This window comes from Kogia breviceps, chromosome 6, assembly GCF_026419965.1.
Source record: "Kogia breviceps isolate mKogBre1 chromosome 6, mKogBre1 haplotype 1, whole genome shotgun sequence".
Lineage (NCBI taxonomy): Eukaryota > Metazoa > Chordata > Mammalia > Artiodactyla > Physeteridae > Kogia > Kogia breviceps.
In genome coordinates, this window is record NC_081315.1 from 44,701,978 (window position 1) to 44,722,962 (window position 20,985).

Below are 20,985 nucleotides of genomic sequence, written 5' to 3' on the forward strand. Positions count from 1 at the left end.
CCTGCACTGGCAGGCAGATTCTTAACAACTGCGCCACCAGGGAAGCCCTGTTCTTCACTTTTGACCCCAATCATGTATTAACGGATAGAAAGTATTTCAGTCTCCTTATTTTTCTCTGCCATTACTGATGCATTACTAGGCTCCTCTTATCTGGGCATTAGCTCATTGCTTATCTGAGTCTTCACTGGCTTCTGTTTTGCCTTGATCTCTTGGGTATGATGTCTATAGGTCTTGTCTCTATGGAGAATTAGATAGTAAACTGGTGACAGCAGTCCTTTGATTGGAGCTTAGCTTTTTCAAATGCTCATATTTTTTTTATTACTTATTTGTACTTTTTTTATGGCTAACATTTTTCTGATTCTTTGCCTGAAAGTTTTTTTTTTAATAAATTTATTTATTTTTGGCTGCATTGGGTCTTCATTGCTGCGTGCGGGCTTTCTCTAGTTGTGGCAAACAGGGGCTACTCTTCGTTGCGGTGCACAGGCTTCTCATTGCGGTGGCTTCTCTTGCTGCGGAGCACGGGCTCTAGGCACATGTCAGATGTTTTTTCAAGCATGCTTCTTCTGAAACCTCAACATATCTCCAGATCAATGATTCCCAAACTTCTGGGAATTGTAACAACCTATCCTTATGTTTGGTTTGTATGAGATCCTACATCGGTTTTCACCCTATCAATCCTCCAGGAAGAAGAGAGCAACATTTTTTGTTTTTTAATGTAAAAACATTAAAAAACAAATATTAAAATTAGGTGAAAATAGTACTTAGATTACTCTTAGTAGAGTACTTGGGTTGAACCTTTATTGAGGTTTTATTGATTAGACTATTTTCTAATGGCATATATGCAGAAATTAACTTGTAGATTTTTATTTAGGAAAGATGGGAATAATTGATTACACTAGATAAAACAACACCAAGAGTTAGTTTTTGCCCTGTAGGTCATTAACCAGTTTATATCTTACCTAGAGATTTTATTCTAACATACTTTTCTAAAATTTCATATTCATGGTTTCATTTGAACCTGTCTTAATATCTTACTAGCTCCCTTATAAATAGGGTAAATAAAACGATCAAAGCATATTTATTTTTTTATTTGAATAAGTTTTGGTCCAACTTTTGGAAATTATACTTGAAGAGCTGTGAGTAACATTAATTAGAATTTTTATTTTTTCAAAACTAAAAAATTTTTAGTTTTGAGGGGGCTTGGGGATAACATGACACTAAGTCGTGTATTGGAAAAGGCGTTGCAAAAAAGGAATCACTGCTGTGAATCTTGGAATAAGGTCATTTTAATCTCCCTCACTATTTCCTTTTTTTTTTAATTGAGGTAGAAAATGTATAACATGAAATCTACCCTATTAACCAATTAAGTGTACATACAGTATTATTAAATATATGCATATTGGTATACAGTAAATTTCTAGAACTTTCTCATCTTGCAGAAACATTGAACAGCAACTCTGCATCCCCCCTACCTCTAGCCGCTGGCAACCACCATTCTACTTTCTGCTTTTATGAGTTTGACAACTTTAGATCCTTCATGTGAGTGAAATCATGCAACATTTGTTTTTCTGTGACTGGCTTATTTCACTTAGGTTAGTGTCTTAAAGTTTCATCCATGTTGTAATATATGGCAAATTAATCTCACTCACTATTTCCTAAAGTGTGAATATAAGACCCTTGAGAAAAAGAAAAGTCTTTTATAGTTTCTATGGGCTGTTTAAGGTTACAAATGCTTACAGTCAAGGCTTATGTTTGGGGGATCCTGGGGGGATATAAGTTCCAATTCTTTTTTATATAATGATGAACTAACATAAAAGATTCTAGGAGAGCATGTACAAAGAACAGTCCTTGAAAATGCATATTATCATTATTGCAGTTATCTCCTTGAGACTTAGCCGTAATGACCCCAAATCGATAAATGTCCATCCTTGAGGACTGTACAAATGTGGGAGGTTTGGCCGTAACCCTTGAGGAAAGAACTGTATGACAAAAACAAAAAACCCTCCTCCAAAAAGAGATTATGATTAATTAAGGGACAACTCTATTTGACGGTAGAGAAAGCTCAAAGATGTTGTATTAGTTATTTACTGCTACACAATAAATTAGCCCAAAATTTGCAGCCTACATAAAACAACAATGAATATCTATTATCTCATACAGTTTCCGTGGGTCAGAAATTTGGAACTGGCTTATCTAGATAGTCTTTGGCTTGGGGGTCTCTCATGAGGTTGTAGTCGAGATGTCAGTGGGGGCTAGTCATCTGAAAGTTTGAGGTTGGAGAATCTGTTTCCAAATTGACTCACTCACATGCCTGTTGTCATGAGGACTTAGTTCCTCATCACATGGACATCTCCATTGCGCTGCTTGAGCATCCTAACAACATGGCAACTGGCTTCTCCCAGACCAAGTGATCTAAGAAAAAGCAAGAAGGAAGCTGCAATGCCTTTAATGACCTAGCCTCAGAAATCACATATTGTCACTTCCACCATATTCTTTTCATTAGAATAGTCACTAAATCTAGCCCACATTCAAGGGGAGCAGAATTCGGCTCCACCTAAAAAGGGAGGATTTGATAAGGGGATGGGAAACCCATGAAGCAGAAGGGATGAACAGGATCTGGACCAGATACTCTAGTGATACCTGGAGACAAAGAGAAAGAGAATGTGGGACACAAACTCCAATCTGTGGCTGGCATGGGGAATAGTAGTGGGGGAGGGAACTGGGGGAACAACTGGCCAGCCAAACCAGAGAAGTGATACAGGTAAGAGTTGTGGCTTTGACCATGAGCAAGGGTGGATGCTCCAGGCCAGCCCAGGAGCTTGGCACTCCTTGAGGGGGAAGTACTTTTCGCCAATATGACTTTCCTTTGCTGTTGCTGAACTTGAACAGTGCTTATCAGGCCTTCTTCGCTAGAGACGCTTCTTCAGCTCAGCAAGGAGCTGGCTCAGAACCCAGACTCCACATGGGAGGAGGGCTCACATCTTGGTGCTCTTTGCTTCTGGAGCTGCCCCTTTGAACATGTCCACCTGTTGGCATGTTCAGAACTCCATGCCTTAAGAGTGAGCCTTTTTCTGTTTTCACTATGGAGTTTGCAAAATTCCAGGGATGGCCTCTGTGTTTTCTCCAAAGCCTCTTTCTGAAACTGAACTTTTGTTTACCTCCTAAATTGCCCTTCTAGCCTCTTTAGACTGAGTTGATTTGTCTTGATGGGTGAAACAGATTCTTGAACTCATCCTCTTTGGCTCCAGTTCTCTTGGCAGAGAACACAGGAAGATAGTTTTTGCTTATGTGCGTGTTTGGGGAGCATTTTTTTTTTTCTTTGTTTTTCTGTCTCAGCCACAACCCGTGGGCGAGCCCAGCACCTGGGACCTTGACAAGCCTCTGTGTGTGCGTGGGTTGAGGTCATCTAGGGAGTTCCTCCCAGTATCGTTTGTAATGTCCCCGAATTCCAGAGCCAACTGTAGTTTCCCAAATCCCAGCCTCATGGAAATTGGGGGAATTACTTCTCTGGAGCCAGCTTTATCTTACTTGTCCATGTTCCATTCATGCAAATTGGAAATACTCCCACAACTAAACTGTGTGCCGCCCTTCTGCCTGGGAAATGCAGCTGTTCATGCTTAATGCTTTTGCTCAGTGCCTTTCTAATCTCTCAGCTTTACACTGTTTAAATGGCAGACAGCTGATTGAGAACAGAAAATGTTTTTTCTGATTATTAATAAAGTACAAGGAAATGAATTCATACAGTTCTAGCTCCTCTTCTGCCAGCATCCTGGAATGAGTGTAGGCAAATGTTGAACCAGCGCCCCTTCCAAACCTCATCTATAAAATGAGAATTTGGACAAGATGGATCTTAGGGTCCTTCTACATCTAAAGGTCACTGACTATATGATAATTTAAGAACATGGAAGTATTAATAGGGTGGGATTTATTTACCACAGAGGAGAATCTCAGTACTGTCTCCTGTCTACCATCCCACCGGAAAGGGCCTGTCTGTCAGCCGGTGCTTTTCCTCTGCACGTGGAATCAGCAATTCTTCTTTCACGTTTGGAAACAGACTTTAAAGTGGACCTTTTTCACTTAGAACCTCACATAAATGTTTTTAACATGTTTTAGGGAACTGGGGTTTATGCTTTGCTGATTGTTTCTTTTAAATCCATCTTTTCTAATATACCATTATTGCTTGTCAACATAGACTTGCCCTTTTGCACTTTTAAATAGTTGCCCCAAACTTCACTCTGGTTTGTCCTACTAAAAGTCTGACCAGTGACCCCCCAATTTTTGAATCTTAGAAACTGACTAATAAGGAAGCATTTTGCTCTAGAGTCAGCCTTTATCTTTTGTCTCCTGGGTTTTATCTAAATTTTTTAATGAAATTGCTACTTTGGTATAGATTTTTAACATATGATCTATGTTAAGGTAAGCATAAGAATACAGCATCAGCAACTCTGGCCATTTTATTGCTCTAGTTGAGTAGCTGGGTCAAGAACATAAACAGAGCATCCCTAAACATTGGCCTGTTTGTACCTATGAACAGCTGAGGACCAATTTTTTTTTTTTTTTTTTTTTTTTTTTTTTTTTTTTGCGGTACGCGGGCCTCTCACTGTTGTGGCCTCTCCCGTTGCGGAGCACAGGCTCCGGACGCGCAGGCTCAGCGGCCATGGCTCACGGGCCCAGCCGCTCTGCGGCATGTGGGATCTTCCTGGACCGGGGCACGAACCCGTGTCCCCTGCATCGACAGGCGGACTCTCAACCACTGTGCCACCAGTGAAGCCCCAAGGACCAATTTTTTAAAAGCCACAGTAAACAAAATTTCTGCCCAAATGGTAAAACGTGCCCTTGTACAAACTCTGGAATAAAAGTAGTTATAACTAGCTAGCCCCCGAAAATCTTTCTAATAACAGCAAAGGAAGCCAGTCTCTTGGAATGGTTCTAAAGTCTTGCTACTTAAACCTTTACATGAAAGCACAAAACCTGGTGTATATTTTGGTAACAGCATCAGTACACTCAGCTACTTAGGTTTGTTGATCATCTACTCAGTACCAGGCACTGGGATACAGAATAGAACTTGAGAGAAGTTGGCCTGTCCTTGCCAGCATTGAGCCCACAGTCTAATGGGGTGCGAAGACACAGTTAAAGCCCTGAGTAATTGCTGTGATGAGGGTAAATAGAGCCATACAAGAACGAGGAAGGAGGCCCTCGTTCTATTTATTGAAATATAGTTTATTTACAATGTTGGTTAATTTCTGCTGTACAGCAAAGTGACTTAGTTATACATATATATACATTCTTTTTTATATTCTTTCCCATTATGGTTTATCTCAGGATATTGAATACTGTTCCCTGTGCTATACAGTAGGATCTTGTTGTTTATCCATTCTATACATAATAGTTTGCATCAACTAACCCCAAACTCCCGGTCCATCCCTCCCCTGCCCCCACCTTGGCAACCACAAGTCTGTTCTCTATGTCTGTGAGTCTGTTTCATAGATAGGTTCATTTGTGTAATATTTTAGATTCCACATACAGGTGGTATCATATGGTATTTGTCTTTCTCTTTCTGACTTACCTTGCTTAGCATGATAATCTCTAGGTCCATTCATGTAGCTGCAAATGGCATTACTTCATTCTCTTTTATGGCTGAGTAATATTCCATTGTGTGTGTGTGTATATGTATATATTTATACACCACATCTTCTTTATCCATTCATATGTCGATGGATATTTAGATTGTTTCCATGTCTTGGCTGTAGTAAATAGTGCTGCAGTGAACATTGGGGTGCATCTATCTTTTCGAATTATAGTTTTCTCCAGATACATGCCCAGCAGTAGGATTGCTGGATCATATGGCAACTCTATTTTTAGTCTTTTGCGGAACCTCCATACTGTTCTCCATAGTGGCTGCACCAATTTACATTCCCACCAGCAGTGTAGGGAGGGTTCCCTTTTCTCCACATCCTCTCCAGCATTTGTTATTTATAGACTTTTTTTAAATGATGGCCCTTCTGACCAGTGTGAGGTGGTACCTTATAGTAGTTTTGATTTGCATTTCTCTAATAATTAGCAACGTTGAACATCTTTTCATGTGCCTTTTGGCCATTTGTATGTCTTCTTTGGAGAAATGACTATTTAAGTCTTCTGCCTATTTTTCAATTGGGTTATTTGGTTTTTTAAAATTTTTATTTATTTATTTATTTTTGGCTGTGTTGGGTCTTCGTTTCTGTGCGTGGGCTTTCTCTAGTTGTGGTGAGCGGGGGCCACTCTTCATTGCGGTGCGCGGGCCTCTCACTGTCGTGGCCTCTCTTGTTGCGGAGCACAAACTCCAGATGCACAGGCTCAGTAGTTGTGGCTCACGGGCCTAGTTGCTCCGCGGCATGTGGGATCTTCCCAGACCAGGGCTCGAACCCGTGTCCCCTGCATTGGCAGGCAGATTCTCAGCCACTGCACCACCAGCGAAGCCCAGGTTATTTGGTTTTTTTGTTATTGAGTTGTATGAGCTGTTCATATATTTTGGAAATTAAGCCCTCGTTGGTTGCATCATTTGCAAATATTTCCCCCCAGTTCATAGGTTGTCTTTTTGTTTTGTTTATGGTTTCCTTTGCTGCGCAAAAGCTTATAAGTTTGATTAGGTCCCATTTGTTTACTTTTGCTTTTATTTCTATTGCCTTGGGATACTGACCTAAGAAAACATTGGTACAATTTAGACCAGAGAATGTTTTGCCTACGTTCTCTTTTAGGAGTTTTATGATATCATATCTTATGTTTAAGTCTTTAAGCCATTTTGAGTTTATCTTTGTGTATGGCGTGAGGGATTCTTATAACTTCATTGATTTACATATGGCTGTCCAACTTACCCAACACCACTTGCTGAAGAGACTGTCCTCCCCATTGTATATTCTTGAGGAGGCCCCCATTCTAAATAGGGGGGAGGGGGATGAGGAAAGACGTCAAGGGAGGTTTGTCAAACAAAAAGATAACTGAGATCTAAGGGGTATCTAGGGGTTAACCAGGCAAAGATGGGAGGAATGGGAAATGGGGAGAATGTTCCAGGAAAAGGAATGACATGCCCAAAGGCTAGGGGCCGGGGAGAGCAGGACACATTTGAGGAACACTGAAGTTCATTATGGCTGGAGCTCAGAGTTCAGGAAGGACAAGGCAAGAAAGGAGGCTGGAAACATACTCAGAGCCAGATCTTATTTATTCTGGATTTTAGAGTTTAAATAAATGTAGTCATTTCAAACCCTTCTCCCCTTTCTGGCAGTTAAGTTTTTTTCTCAAGATGAAGATGTAAATCTGAAACATATCTAAGCCCAAAGAGGAGCCATTTTCACTAATAGAAGGATTGCTTGGCTCTGCCCAGGAATGTTTACTAACTGTTAACATTGACTTTTAAAGTTTTCTATTTAAAAAAAAAAAGGGCTTCCATGGTGGCCCAGTGGTTAAGAATCCGCCTGCTAATGCAGGGGACATGGGTTCGAGCCCTGGTCCGGGAAGATCCCACGCACCGTGGAACAAATAAGCCCGTGCACCACAACTACTGAGCCTGCACTCTAGAGCCTGCAAGCCACAACTACTGAGCCCACACACCACAACTACTGAAGCCCACACGCCTAGAGCCCATGCTCTGCAACAAGAGAAGCCATCACAAGGAAAAGCCTGCGCACCACAACAAAGAGTAGCCCCCGCTCGCAGCAACTAGAGAAAGCCCGCGCGCAGCAACTAGAGAAAGCCCGCGCGCAGCAACAAAGACCCAACACAGCCCTAAATAAATAAATAAATTTATAAAAATAAAAAAATAAAGTTTTCGTAGGATTCCTGCCTATATACGGTACTTTCTAAGAAGATGGCATCTTCTTAATGATTTGCAAAACAAAAGATGAAGCAAGGGCCTCCCTGGTGGCGCAGTGGTTGAGAGTCCGCCTGCTGATGCAGGGGACAAGGGTTTGTTCCCCGGTCCGGGAAGATCCCACATGCCGTGGAGCGGCTGGGCCTGTGAGCCATGGCCGCTGAGCCTGCGCGTCCGGAGCCTGTGCTCCGCAACGGGAGAGGCCACAACAGTGAGATGCCCGCGTACTGCAAAAAAAAAAAAAGATGAAGCATATTTTCAAATACTGATTTGCACATTAAACATTCATTGAAACCATTCAAATCTAACGAAAAGGCCTGGCATTCTCAGACTGTTTTATTCTAAGGTGTGGTAGGACTCTAACTATGTGGTCGCGGTAGAGTTAACATCTGCTGAGCATTCAGCATGAGCAGGATAATTCTGACCTGTTTGGGGTTACAAGTCCAAACTGCTTACCCAGAACCCCTCAGAAAATACCCCTGAAACATTTCAGGCCGGAGTGTGCATGGTGAGCCGTGACCTCTGTTTAGGATTCTCACAATTGTGTAATCTTTTTCCCAAAAGACATTAATGTTTTCATTATCTTGTTTTTCTTTTCTTCATGATAACTTGTACACATACCTAATCTCCTTGCCTTGACACTGAAAACCGCTGCAATCTAGTCTGGCCTCCAGTTCTCAAGATTTCTTTTCCTTCTCTCCAAACCCCCCCTCAGCCTCCAACAAAACAAAGCAAGAAGGGACACTTCAGCAATACTGGGTTGTGTAGAGAGGCACCACAGGAGCCTAGGGAAAGCTCTGGGTTTGGACTCAGAAAACGTAGATTCATGTCCTGGATACACCACTCCCAGGCTTGGGGACTTTGCACAAGACACTCAGTGTTAGTGAACCTCAATATCTTTATCTGTAAAATGACTCGCTTAGCTGATTGTTGGGAAAGTCAAAATGAAGTAATATATATAGAAACTCTTTGTGGGCTGTAAACCCTAACGCCAATATACAGCGACATCTCACCTCTTCGAGCAGGCTGACCCTCTCGCTTGGAATTTCCTTACCAACCCCACCCACTGCCTTTAACTTTGAAAGCCCTTTTCCTCTTCCATGAATTCAGTTCTGACCTACTCAGTCAGAATGCTTTTTATATTTATATCATAAGACCAGTCATACTCCTTCCATATTATAATTGATTCTATACTTGTATTCTAGTCTACACTTTGTGGATTCTGAATCCATATCAGATAGGGGTCCAACCCCATCATCTTTCCATTCCTCCTGTTACCCAGCACAGCCCTTAGTTTGTGGAGGACATGAATGAATTAATCCACTCCTTGTTTTTACCTGCTTAGTGCCATACAATGCTGAAATTTGATTTAGTTAGTTTCATTGCGAGTCTTTCTCAACTTTTATACCCTTTTCCATAGGGATTTTTCGCTTAAGGAGTAACTTCATCTAGGCAGCAGTAGAAGTTAGTGCTCTCATTACAGGAAACGAATATTAATGATGAATAGATGACATTTTTCTTTTGATAACCCCTAACTAATAGGAATTAAACCACTGGCCAGTCCCGTTTTTTGGTTGTTTTTTTTTTTTTTAACTTATTTATTTACTCATTTGTTTGGCTGTGCCAGGTCTTAGTCGCAGCATGTGGGATCTTTAGTTGCGGCATGTGGGCTCTTAGTTGAGGCATGTGGGATCTTTAGTTGCAGCATGTGGGCTCTTAGTTGAGGCATGTGGGCTCTTAGTTGAGGCATGTGGGATCTTTAGTTGCGGCATGTGGGCTCTTAGTTGCGGCATGTGGGCTCTTAGTTGCAGCGTGCGGGATCTAGTTCCCTGACCAGGGATGGAACCCAGGGCCTCTGCACTGGGAGCGAGCGCAGAGTCTTAACCACTGGACCACCCAGGGAAGTCCCTGGCCAACCTAGTTTTACATCTGTTGATCAGTATGTTCCAAAAATATCCGTTCTTTAATTGTCTGAGCATGTTATGACATTGGGAAAGCTATCTAGTGCTGACAGTAGAGTATTTGTGGATCTTTTATTCCTCATTATTGCTGTGTAGGTTAAAATGCTGCTTGCTTATTTTCCAAAGCATTATTCAGAACTGTCTGTGAGTGAGGTTAAGCTCTCTCAGCTGCAGAGATCATGACTGTGTTTTCACAGAGGCCAAGCTCCCGTGGATGTGTGGGCGGAAGCAGTTTTCGTGATTACCAGCGTCCTGCTTGTCCCGGGGGTCTTGTCTCAGTTTATCTATTTGAGTCTACTTTCTTCTCTTCAAGTGTCAGTTTAACCGATTTACAGGCTCAGAGACCATAATCCTTTCCCATGGACTAGATAAGTCTGGGCTGCTTTCCACCCCTTGTTCACAGGCAGAGCAGGCATCATCCCGTTGTGAACCCGCCTCATCTTTGAAGCCCCCAGCTTGCTAAAGGGGTCACACGTTTGCTAGATAGATCCTCTGAGAATGTACCCAAAAGGCAAGGACTGAGGAGGCATAAAGCGCAGCTTCTACGTCAGTTTCGGGAAAATCGTGGACGTTTTCTTCCCCAAGTTTGTAAAGAATGAGTTTCCTGCTTTTATGCATGGCTGCTCTAAAGAGGTGCCCAGTCTGAAATCCCAGCTACTGCTCTGGAAGGAAATTACTTTCCTTTACTTAAACAGAAGAACAGAATCTCCAAGGCTGGAGCTGCTGGCTGCCCTAGAAGAAACACCTGCAGAGGGAAAGGATGTTTCTATGACAGGCCGCATAGCACACTTCACATGCAGTTGCTCCCGGTCCTTGTAAAGATGCGGCATCTTAACCTTTAAAACCCAGTTCACTATTGAAACCATGAGAGACCCTTTTTTCCCCTGCATTGTGAAAGGGATTAACAACTCAAGGAGAACAAAACTCAAAAAAAAGAAAAAAGAAGAAAAGAAAAGAAAAAGAACCACTAATTATAGAAAAATAATCACTGTCTGAAAATAATCAAGATGCCAAAGTAAAGCTGTCTGGTCCTATAAATACCAGTAAGAGCAGCAAAGAGCATTTTTATGCCCCCAGAGACCCTCCTTCTGGGGTAACTACTGGCCCATGAGGTAGCATAGCTTCCCTTTACCTTGTTCCCACTTTTCTTTTTTTTTGTTTTTAATTGATTGATTGATCGATTTTTGTGGTACGTGGGCCTCTCACTGTTGTGGCCTCTCCTGTTGCAGAGCACAGGCTCCACACACGCAGGCTCAGCAGCCATGGCTCACGGGCCCAGCTGCTCCGTGGTATGAGGGATCTCCCCAGACCAGGGCACAAACCCATGTCCCCTGCATCGGCAGGCGGACTCTCAACCACTGAGCCACCAGGGGAGCCCGATTTATTTATTTATTTATTTATTTTTGGCTGCATTGGGTCTTCGTTGCTGCACGTGGGCTTTCTCTGGCTGTGGTGAGCGGGGGCTACTCTTCGTTGCGGTGCGCGGCCTTCTCATCGCGGTGGCTTCTCTTGTTGCGGAGCACAGGCTCTAGGCGCATGGGCTTCAGTAGTTGTGGCTCGCCGGCTCTAGAGCGCAGGCTCAGTAGTTGTGGCGCCACGGGCTTAGTTGCTCCATGGCATGTGGGATCTTCCCAGACCAGGGCTCGAACCTGTGTCCCCTGCATTGGCAGGTGGATTCTTAACCACTGCGTCACCAGGGAAGTCTGGTTCCCACTTTTCATAGCTCACCCCCACCAGGGTGGGCTCCAGGTCAACCTCCACCCAACAAGAGTAAGCAAGACTTGTCTCACTAATGAAAAATACTAAACCCTTATTCAAAGTACCCCAGTTCCTCTTAGAGAGGTCTTCCTCCCCTGTGATCAGAGACCTGCCCATTTCCCTGATTTTCAGAGCAGTGTTGCTTGGCACTTCTGAGCCTCTTTGAACAATCCAGCTCTTCCAAGCTCAGGTGGTCCACTGCACCCACATCTAGCACCTTCTGTAATGTGAATTTCCTCTCAGCACTCAGAAAGAATGTCTTGTTATACTGGGAACACACAGTATGTCCACAAAGCAAGTACACAGTAGCAAATGTAGTAAGTACTCAGGACGCACATGGGAAGAATTAGCCCACGGGTAAAAGGAACATTCTGTTCCAGTTTGAGCCTGGAGGGCAGTGCTAGAAAAGTGCAGAACATGGGAGAAGGAACCTAAATCCTACTAGGAAGTGGGGAGGAAATCTGAGAACACTCAGCAAAGCAGAGATAAACAAAGGATGAGACTTGGGGTAAATAGCTGAGAGCTTTCAAGTCTGTGGAGATCACAGAGGAGTACAGAAAATAACTAGAGGGCACAAGTGAAGGAGGGGGAAACACTGAGAAAGAACAGGGGAAGCCGTTATGAGAGGCTGATTAATGTCTGGGGTTTTGGGCCAAGGAGGCAGCTGTAACCATGAGAGCTCTAGAGACTGGGGCCTGACGGGCGAAGACATCACCGGGTAAAAATGCCAGCCAGGCACAGGCACGGCATGCCCCGCACTGGGTTCGTGGTTGGGGGGGGACGGAGGGGGCCGTGCCTCACACGGATCCCTTGTGTTTAATGTGGCTCCAGGCCCTCTCAAAGCCGAGCTGAACGCTTCTTAGCAGAGAAGCGGTCTGACTCTAAATGAGCAAAGGCAAAGGGTTCGGATTTAGTGGGCTCTTAAATGAGACCCACAGACTCCAGACAGACGCAGAGCCCCATCTCTGGCACTGCCATCGAGGGTAGGAATTCCGAGGGCAGGAGAAGGGCAGGGGCAGGGCTGGGGATGTGAACCAAGTGCTTTATTTTAGGAAAATGGAAACCGGCACAGAAGGAGAAACGACTGAGACTCTGAGAGCAGGCAACTCAGAGCTTGTGACAAACGGGGGGAGGTCAGGCATGGTGCGCCGTACCCCCATGGAGCTAGAGCAATCATAATAACAGTAAGAAGGTTATCGGGTATCTATACCCTTCACTGCAGCTCCTGGAACTTTCCTCTCTTCTCCTTAAATGCTTGCACCTCCCAGTGTCCTCGGCCTCTCCCTGAAAAGACTTGGGAGCAATGTTTCTCCAAATCTGTCCTCCTCTTCTCCTCTCTTACTCTCCACCTTTGTGTTATCTTTGTCATCTGAGCACCTCCTGCTCTGAAGCCGTGTTTTAATTGAGCGGTTCTACCTGGGGAGTTGAAAAAAAATAATTCCAGTGCCAGACCCCACACCCAGACCAATGCCCAGACCCACGCGAAACTCTGGGGATGCAGCCCAGGCCTGCGTCCTAGTTAACCGCTCCCAGAGGAACCCAGTGCGCGGCCAGGGTTGGCAGCCACTGCAAGACAGCATCCTCCTTAGAGGCCGGTTCCCGGGTGGCTGGAGCTTGCCCTGTTGGCTGTGTGTCTGGTGCCCTTTATTCCTGCAGGTGCCCCTCTGCGAGATCTCTTCCAACCTGCGTAACCTTCCAGAGACTGAACAGATCTCCTCTTTTGGACAATTCCTAATCTAAAAGAGTGACCCGGTACTGCACTGTCAGTCCCCGCAGTCTGCTTCCAGAGCGGTCAGCCTGGCCTGAGGGATTTACTGGGCCTCCTACAATGTAAATCTCTTCCTTGGATGAAGTGGAACTGAGGACTTATCTAGTTCTCAGGGAGCTGAAGAACTTGAGTCTTCCACTAAAGACCCCAGGTGGGAAGCTCCCTGGAGCCCGGGCTGCCTAGTGGACAGGGAACAGCAGAAGTGGCCCCATGGTAGCATCTTCCCAGGGCCTCCTGGGAGCTCAGGCCTCAGCCTTCTCCAGCTTTCCAAAATGTTGTAGGCACTAGGCTTAGCAAGTCCAACCCTCCCGAAGTTGAAGGCCACTTGGCAGTCCCTCGTATCCTTCCCCCTAGGGGCAGGGTTCAAGAGCATCTCTTTCTTTGGACTGCATCCCTTGTTAGTCAGCTCGGGGCCTATGGACAGAGACTAAGCTTTGAGGGTGGGTGAGCCTCCAGTTTCTGGAGGACTTCCCCTTGCAGCTCACAGCTTGGTTCAGGAAACACTTCTGATGCCTGACGATGCCAGGCACTGGGGGTGTGTAGGGAAAGCAAGGACTCAAAGATGAAGTGTCCGGGGGGAACTTGCACTCTGGGTTTCTAGGAAGCTCGGAATCAGGTGGCAGTAAGTGCCCTCCTGTGGAAACTTCCCCACCCAGTTCTGTGCTTGCAGAATAGGAAAAAGTGACCCAAAATTGTAACGTGTTGGATTGAAGGTGAGTCATAGTCCAGATAGGACAGGCCCATGAAATGCGGGGGAAGAAAGTATTTCCAAGGCTCCATTAGCATGAACAAGATACACGCACATAACTAGGGAGTTTCCCTTCATAAAGGTACTCTGTATGAAGTCAGTTCTTCCATATGCTCAAACCACGTAAAAATGTAGCCCGCTAATTTAACTTGTGTGGACGTCAGTCACGCCGGTGTTGTGATGATAGTTTAGCTATTCCAGCTCCGTGGGAGCTTTGCTGGATACATGAGCTCATCCCTTGGCGATGTTGCTGACACAGCCCCAGGTTAGCTCAGCCACCACACGGCCACCAGAGTGATCTCTCCACCTTACACATCTGAACTTGGCTTTAAGTCCTTCATGGATTTACTTTACCTAGTGCAGCGTTGCTCCAAGGATGACCCCTGACCACATGTACCAGAATCAGCTGTGGGTGGGAACCTCAGCCTGGAGTCAGACCCTTGGTTATTCTGTCATTTTGTACTGGGTCCATACTTGTTAGGGGAAAAGAATAAGAAGACATCATCAAATAAGAGATTGGTTTGCAAGCAACAAATTATAAGAAACAGCAATTTCCTTTTTATGTTCCATGGTCAGTTCAAACTTCTGATACTTCTGAGACATTGCAAGAGTCACAATCGTAGAAAGACATCTGAATACTATGATATCTACTACAGAAAAAAAAAAAAGATTAATACACTCAAGGAAGATTTTCAGTATCAAAGATTTGGAGCCAAAATGGGGTGTCTCATCTACCCAGAGATAACTAGCTGTCAGCCAGGAAATGTAATTCACAGATCTGTGTATGCCGTTACCAGGGTTGCATCATACTGGACAGTCTACTTTCAGATGAACTGCCCCTGCAGATAAGTGGCTGGTTGCTAAGCAGTGTCTTAGCTGTCTACTCCCCTGCTTTACCTGGGATGGGGTTGGGTGAGAATGGGCTGGGTGTCAGCAGCGAGCTGATGGAATTCCCTCCAGAGAAGCTGTCCACGGGAGAGTGAGCCAAAGCTGTCTTCCTTCCATACCCAGGAACCCACCCAGCCTGCCAGGACTAAAGTGTAAACTTGACAGTGTTTACCTTGGTACCACTGGTCCCCCAGTCTGTTTCCTTTCTCTCTGCGGGGTTTGGCACCTCCTCGTTGCCCAAATCCGCAAATCTAAGCCCAAACTCTTCCTTTCCCCCTTCTCCAATCCAAGGCCTCCTCAGACAGACACCCTGGCTTCTGTCCATGGTGTCGCAGCCTCCTCTTACCCAGCCCACAACTTTTGACTCACTCCCTCTTTCCCCACATCCAGTCAGCTCCCAGGTAGTGTTGGTTCTTCCTGAACAATCTCTCAAGTCTGCCTCTTTCCTTTCTGTTCCCATTGCTACCACCTTGATTTAGGCTTCTAATCCCCACCCTGTCCCAGTCCTGCTGCAAAGGCCTCCAAAGTCATCTTCTGAAATGCCACTCGAATCACATCTCTCCAACATTCAGAGACGCAACGGACCACAAAGCGTCCCCCCGCTCCTCCTTCCACTGTGCTCCACACCCGAATCTCAGCTACGCTCTCCCTGAGTGGACTGGGCTGCTTGCTGTTCCACCAGCCAGCTGGTGTTTTCCTGCCTCCACACCTCTGCTCAGGCAGGTTTCTGAAGTTGAAAACCTTCCTTGAGAGAAAGTTTACTTCAGAACTTCAGGGCCTGCTCAGATACCAGCTCCTTTCGCCAGCCACCCCAGCTCCAAACAATGTGTCATCTCTATTTTCTGAAGAAGCAAATTTGTATTAGCTCCAGTCATAAGGATTTACTTTGAAATAAAAACAGTAACTAATACTTACTGAGTGTTTACCCCATGCCAGGTACTGTGCTAATTGCTGTATCTTGTTTGATCTTTCTGAAAATCTAATGACTTAGGTATTATCCCATTGCACAGATGAATAAACTGAGAAAAGTTAAATAAGTTGTTCAGTGTCACATAACTCAGAAGTGGTAGAGCAGTCTATACCTTCCTAGCATTTTAATCTCAGTCTATATGTGTTAAACCTCCCCATCCCACCTCAATATATTGTATCTGAAAAAGAGGAAGCATTTCTTACATACTTTTACCCCCAGCAGTGTTTGGGAGAACCCCATCTTTATAAACTTTTGAGTCTTCACTCACACTAAAATGTAAATGACCAACAGCAGCAAACATAATGAGATGACTTTGCCTTAAACAAAAACCCTGAAGTCAAATCTGGCCTATGGTGCTTAAGATTTAGTACTTTTTTCTCCTGCCCTTACTGTCCTCAGCTGATACCCATGAGACTGTGTGCCAGATTCTCATACCTAGGGTCAGCTGCTGTATCACCGCACCTCTAGAAGTTCCCGAAATGACTTGCCTTGGCAGATGGCTCTGCCCTTTAATTAGCCATACAGTTCCTGCTTCCCCTTATTTAATATCAGGAAGTTTCCACATATTTCATCCCCTTCCCCCTCTTGGCCATAGTGCCTTCCTACCATTCTTTTCCCATTTTGTACTTTTGTTTGGTGCTTTTCCCTTCAATGTGTTATCGGAACCCAATCTGGGGATTTTTGCCAAGTTGTCTGAACTCTTTATCTCCATATGTGGTGTCTCACTTCGTTCTTAAACCCTCCTTTTTTGGTATGAATGCACATACTCTCTGTGAACTATTTTAGGACTCAGCAGCATTAAGAGACAAGATGAGTGTGGTTTGCAAATCTACCATAACTTGGAGAAGTCTTTATACTCGACTCTCTTAGCCATGTTAATAAGTACTCAGTGAGAGCTATAATGGGAATAATATAACCCAGCATATTGCAGAAACCCTGTTTTTGATGTAAGGTTGATTGATGATCGTTTCCCCACAGCAGATCTACCCTTCTCATTCGAACTTTCTTGGCTAATATATATTTAAATTATTTTACATCCCTGATTGTATACATATTGGTTGTTGAGTGGGCAGTAGCCAAGAAACCTTGTTTATGGCAAGAGGAAGTGAAGTGGAAGATTAAAGAAAGTCACAGTGAATAATCTTCCAGTTGATAAATAAGTGACTATAGCACCACTTTGGTTAGGTACCTTGGCAAATGTGTACACTGGTGTATTTTCAAGATAGTGGCTATCTTCTTAGTTCCGTATGACTAGTCATGTTATGTTCTGAATTTACTGCTGCCCTTTTTCCACTACATACAATCTGGCCTGTCCCTCCTCCCAATGAACACGAAATACATCTGATTCCAGAGCTTCTGACTCAGTTATGACTCTATCAGGACACTGGCATCTTCAATTAGCCCTGCTAAGGAAAGCACTAGAGAATAATGATGCACTAAGCTGTGTGGCACTAACTCTGAATTCAACAAGATTTCAGAGAAGAAATAAGTGCAAACTGGAGCTGTTATTAAAAAAAAAAAAAAAAAAAAAAGAGATGAAACTTCAGCCTTAGAGCTCCAAATAAAGGTTAGGGCATAGATAATAGATGAGAGGAAGGAAGACATCCCAAGTAGGCAAGTGCATCAGCATAAGCAAAGGTTCTAGAAGTGGTAATAAGCATGTAATGAGAGAGTGAGCGTGAATGCTAGGAGCAGAGAATTTGGTAGAAATAAGGAAGAAGAGTGCATTTGTAGGGTAAACATGGGAGAGATCATGGGAAAAATGAAGGCAGCAATGGAAAAAAATGTGGTTGAATAGGATATCAACAAAATTGAACAAAAACTGTTAAGGAGAATTTGACTTTTGACCATTTCCCAGGTTCAATGGAGTATGTATATTTAGCTCCAAAACATGACCTCTCCTAACATCTTCTGTGCAGCTTTTCCAGATTAAAAAATTGGCTAACTAGGTAACCACAAATACCTTTATAATAAAGCTCTGTTTTTTCCATCACTGGGAGAATGAACTTTGTTATGAGTCATGTACAGTGCATTTAGGTAGATGTGGTGGTGCATTGGACTGATTTGTAGGGAATGAGAGCTCCCAGAACCAGGCAGTGGAGCCTCAAAACTTCATGGATGTCAAATATGCCATATGACTGTGCTCTAGGACACATTCATGATGGGTACATTCACTGCCAACCCAAAAAGAAAATTCTTAGCCCTGCCCTGGTTTCTTCTGTATAAATGGGTGACTTATCCAAGGTCTCCTGGCTATAAGCAGTAGACAAGGATCCAGAGCCAAGTGTTCTCTTCCCAAAAGTGCTTTGGGTATTTTTGTTTGTTTGTTTGTTTTAATGGTAACATGGTGAGGGCATCTCAGGTCATGTCTGGGGAGTGTTTTGTGCTCTGTAAGAGACTAGGAAATTGCTCACATATTTCTTTTATATTACTCCCATGCTTTTTATAGGATAACAAATTTTAACTCTGTCCTCTCCTACAATTTTATGTAAGATCAGTTTGAATCAATTTCTTGCCAAGTTCAAAATTAATTCTATTTCAGGGTCTTTTTCTCATGACATTTGTGTGTTTTGTGAGCACTGCCCTTCTTTACCTCTTCAGAATCAAATTGAAATATTCCAAATTTAAATCCATCGACAATTCTTCCTTTTCTATATCTTTAGTGATTTTTTCAGACCATAGCTAATTTTAGGTTATAATTGAATAAGCAATCTGTGGTCTGTGGGTCATTTGTCTAGAATTTAATTAAGAGTGTCTGAGGGGGAGGATGTTTACTTAGGTGGGCATTCCATAGGAGAATCTGACTCCTTCCAGGTAGTTTAAAGGTGACACTGGTTCCTTAAATTGAATTTTAGTTTTCTTCCAAACTTAAAACTTTCTTCTTCCTTATACAGTTTCATTCAGGACCTGGTTCTCTTTATTTCACTTTCTCTCTCTTCTCCTCCTCCTTTACCTCCTCCCTCCCTCCCTCCTTTTTCTTCCTCTTTCTCTTCAAGGATTGATTAAAAGGAAGAGACCACCTAAGTTTATCAGGCAAGACTTATAAAAATTAAGGGAGCAAGAAAACAAACTTAGAGAGCTGAGAAAGATCGAATGAAATTGAATGAGAACTGAGTTGAGAAAGGTTAAGAATGGAACATGGAGTAGCCTGGTTTGGGGACATTCATCTGAAACAGAAAGATAGGGTGAGTTGGAGGTGGGGCAAGTCTTGGGATGGACTCTCCCCACATCAGCCACCAGGCATCACTGTGACAGCTTGGTGGCTGCCTGGAGTTGTCCACAGTGGGGAAGGGGAGGAGAGAGGCAGTGGGCAGTTAATCTGTACAGGATGTCTGCTAGACAGATGTTTGTGCAGCCTGAAGTCCTTACTGGAACAAAGGCAAGGATAAATAAATAATTGAACCTATTCTGGTGTTTGTCCCTATACATTTAAATATTCTGTGACTTGTTTTAAGTGGAATCCAAACACTGTGCATGATTTAGATGGCAATGTTGTTACCCTTGGCTTGGCCTCAAGGGCTGATTTTGAGCTTTCTGCCCAAAAATGAGCTCAGAATGAACTAAAAAGTTATTTTATCCTTAAAAACAGAAATAATTCTGGATCTGCTTTGGCCTTCTTGGAAAAAAGGCAACGTGGAAAGATTTAGAAATTATTTTGGTAAAGAGTCATTTTGTCAACTGCTCTCCTGAGGTAGAACAGAACCTTCAGGAATTGAATTGCATGGTACAATTTGAGGTGATTTTGGCAGTGAAATTGCTTGTCAATGGAGTATGTGGGATGGTGGTTCTTTAGAGTGGGGACAGGGTGCGGTGCTATTGGATCTGCCATCATATCAGCCCCACATATTTTCACCATCCTTCACTTCCATACAGAACGTGTCCACTTGGTGTCTCTGTGGGTCAACATTTGTTCAAGGACATCTGAAGTAGCAAGGGGTTTTGTAAATGTTGTGCAGCAAACTGGTCCTGATGGCCATTCCTTTGCCTCTCCACCCCATCAACTCAACAGGGGTCAGTGAGTAATACAGATTTTTGTGGTATGCAAATCTTGTTGAATTCTAGGCATTGCTTGGTAGCAGAATTGACAAAATTATTTATGTTCTCGGGATGGTCCAAATATTGACTCAGCCCATCCACCCAAGGTTTTATATGTATTTCAAGAGTTGGGAGAGAGAAAGAGGAACTCACAGCATGATTCGTCCTAATCTTGAATGCCCTGGTGATGGCTCTCATTCAGAGTATTTCTGGGTAGGTTCAGATGTTTTTCAAGAATTTTTTCTCCTCCTGAAATGTTCTACTTCATGGAATAAGAAGAGGATTGCAGGGAGATAAAACAGATCTGTTCTCCATTCAGTGCTTCAGTTTTATTACATTTAATTCTAAATCATACCATGTTTGTTGGTACAAGGATAGACACATAGACCAATGGAACAGAATAGAGAATCCAGAAGAAGACTCACACATATATGATCAATGGATCTACCACAAAGGCACCAGTTTCAATAGGAAAAGGATGGTCTTTTCAACAAATGATGCCAAAACAATTGGTTGTACTTTGGGGAGAGAGTGATGAACTTTGACCTCTACTTCATAGCATACACAAAAAATTCAAGATGGACCACAAACCTAAATGTGAAAGGTAAAACCATAAAGCTTGTAGAAGAAAACAGATCTTCAGGGCCGTGGGCTACGCAAAAAAAAAAATTTAACAGGACACAAAAAGCACTAATCATAAAAGAAAATTTTGATAAATCAGACTATATTAAAACTATGAATATCTTAGTTTTGGACTTCCCTGGTGGCCTAGTGGTTAGGATTCCAGGCTTTCACTGTGGTGGCCCAGGTTCAATCCCTGGTCAGGAAAGATCCTGCAAGCCACGCAGTGTGGCCAAAAATAAATAAATAAGTAAAATAAAGAATATCTTAGTTTGGGATTTCCTTGGTGGTCCAGTGGTTAAGAATCCATCTTCCCATGCAGGGGACACCAGTTCGATCCCTGGTTGAGGAACTAAGATCCCACACTGCTGTGGGGAAACTAAGCCTGCACGC

The 20,985-nt window shown here is 43.5% G+C and overlaps 1 protein-coding gene across 1 annotated transcript in view; it reads left to right on the forward strand.

The window, feature by feature from the left end:
- IGFBP7 (insulin like growth factor binding protein 7) overlaps positions 1-20,985 on the forward strand; it is a 75,944-nt gene that overhangs the window by 41,049 nt on the left and 13,910 nt on the right. The window lies entirely within an intron of this gene.